The sequence below is a fragment of the Schistocerca cancellata genome, chromosome 3 (assembly GCF_023864275.1).
Source record: "Schistocerca cancellata isolate TAMUIC-IGC-003103 chromosome 3, iqSchCanc2.1, whole genome shotgun sequence".
Taxonomy (NCBI): Eukaryota; Metazoa; Arthropoda; class Insecta; order Orthoptera; family Acrididae; genus Schistocerca; species Schistocerca cancellata.
Genome location: NC_064628.1, coordinates 413,412,411 through 413,414,910, shown reverse-complemented (window position 1 = coordinate 413,414,910; position 2,500 = coordinate 413,412,411). Strand labels below are relative to the sequence as shown.

General features: G+C 57.2%; 1 non-coding gene across 1 annotated transcript in view; it reads right to left on the bottom strand.

Moving 5' to 3' along the window:
* LOC126178782 (small subunit ribosomal RNA) overlaps positions 1–562 on the bottom strand; it is a 1,909-nt gene extending 1,347 nt beyond the window's left edge. The window contains exon 1 of the ribosomal RNA XR_007536639.1: positions 1–562. This exon is cut by the window's left edge and continues 1,347 nt beyond it. This is a non-coding gene — a ribosomal RNA (small subunit ribosomal RNA).
* Positions 563–2,500: the final 1,938 nt, after the last annotated feature.

Below are 2,500 nucleotides of genomic sequence, written 5' to 3'. Positions count from 1 at the left end.
AGATACTCGTTAAAGGATTTAAAGTGTACTCATTCCGATTACGGGGCCTCGGATGAGTCCCGTATCGTTATTTTTCGTCACTACCTCCCCGTGCCGGGAGTGGGTAATTTGCGCGCCTGCTGCCTTCCTTGGATGTGGTAGCCGTTTCTCAGGCTCCCTCTCCGGAATCGAACCCTGATTCCCCGTTACCCGTTACAACCATGGTAGGCGCAGAACCTACCATCGACAGTTGATAAGGCAGACATTTGAAAGATGCGTCGCCGGTACGAGGACCGTGCGATCAGCCCAAAGTTATTCAGAGTCACCAAGGCAAACGGACCGGACGAGCCGACCGATTGGTTTTGATCTAATAAAAGCGTCCCTTCCATCTCTGGTCGGGACTCTGTTTGCATGTATTAGCTCTAGAATTACCACAGTTATCCAAGTAACGTGGGTACGATCTAAGGAACCATAACTGATTTAATGAGCCATTCGCGGTTTCACCTTAATGCGGCTTGTACTGAGACATGCATGGCTTAATCTTTGAGACAAGCATATGACTACTGGCAGGATCAACCAGGGAGCTGCGTCAACTAGAGCTGAGCAGCCGGCCGCCCGGGAGTGTGTCCCAGGGGCCCGCGCGAACACGCAAGCGTCCGCTCAATTATTCTGCAAACAGGAGGAGGCTGAGCTCCCCTGCACAATACACCTCGAAACCCTCTCAGGTCCCGGCGGCGCGCAGCGCCGTCCTAAGTACTTGGTCGGGTTCGAGAGAGGCGCAATCGCCCGGAGTTAGGCGAGTAGACGCTTTAGGTGCGACCACCCGTGCTCCCAACTGAGCTTGCCGCTGCCGACAGAGGCCCGGGAGCGTGCTGTCGTGGCATTGCCGGCGGGAGACAACACGCGCCACCTACGGTGACCGGCAGCTCCAACGCCAGCGCCACAGAAGGGCAAAGGCCCCACGTGGGTGCCGAAGCGAACTCTCCCAGCACAGCGCACGTGCCAACACGTCTGCACAACTGCGATACAAACCACCAGCGAGAACCGCTGGGGCGACCGAGCAGCAGACGGCGTCGCGGCGCCGAGTGCCGGGCGGCGGCGCATCCTCAACGCACACAGTCCTCAGTCGGACCAGCACACTGCAGATGTCCACCGCGCTTCGCACCGGGCCCGCGAGGACCCACTTTGGCCGCCCGGCGCCGCGCGCAGGGTGCCCCGGCGCGCAGCTGCGCCGCCTGCCGCGTCCGTCGGCCGGCGCGCCTGCCACTGGGCGCCCCCACCAGCCGGCTGTAGCGCGTGCGCCCACGCACCGCGCGGCCAGCACGCCGGGCGGCCCCCCCTCACCGGCCGGGGACGGTCCCACCCAGCCACCGCCGCGTATCGCTTCACACACAGATTTGCCCTTACTGATTTACCTCCAGCAACAACTACCGCACCACAATGGGTTTACCAGTTGTTCATTTGCGTAACGTCACCAGCAAACGTAGACGTCCATCCCACTTTGCAAATGCAACGATTATTGCATACCTGTCTGTTAGGTGTCACGACACACTACGTCTGCCCACATACACGCAACAAAATGTGCACGACTAGAGAACACGTGGGAGGTGGCCCCCCTACGTATGCGATGTCCATTACGAGACCGACTGTCAACCAGCATCTGTACCATGTCGCAGATGTGGAACGCGGTGCACCATGCTATCACACTGTGTGAGAAGAGACGACTACGTTTGAATACACGCGCCACTACATCAACAGACGGCTCATGCTGATCGCCATCCAGGGCGTCCGTTACTCCCACACGTCTCTATGGCGTACCACACTGCAATGTAGCTGTTATGGGGAGACGGCACGTGGCTGAGTGCACAACATTTGGACCGTATGGTTCGCTGTTGTTGGGCGCAGTCGTTGTACGGTCACACATGTGCCACAGCGTATCATTCAGTACATACGGACCTATGTGCAGTACAATGTGAGGGTTAAGCTTACGACATCAGCGGACAGTGGACACAGGCCGTACCACGACGTAGACTGAGCGCTTCGACATGCGAATGCCAGTGAACAGCTGCGAAGGGCATTGAACACGCAAGCACCTGAACGACCAGCGTGCGAAGGCAGGGGGGAGGGGGGGGGGGGCCATGTACATCCTGCAGTCGTCCACATTACAGTGTACAGCGGGAGCATGTAAAAAGTAAGCAACACTTGCGAAGTGTTGAACATGAAACGATACACAAGAGGGTGGGCGGTGCGAGTAGCGAACTATATTCAGAGGGTTGTGGTTAGACAACACTAGATTAATGTAACGTGTCATATGCCAATTACAGAGCAGGTTAAGGCACAACGTGGGTTAGGTTAAGGCACAACGTGGGTTAGGTTAAGGCACAACGTGGGTTAGGTTAAGGCACAACGTGGGTTAGGTTAAGGCACAACGTGGGTTAGGTTAAGGCACAACGTGGGTTAGGTTAAGGCACAACGTGGGTTAGGTTAAGGCACAACGTGGGTTAGGTTAAGGCACAACGTG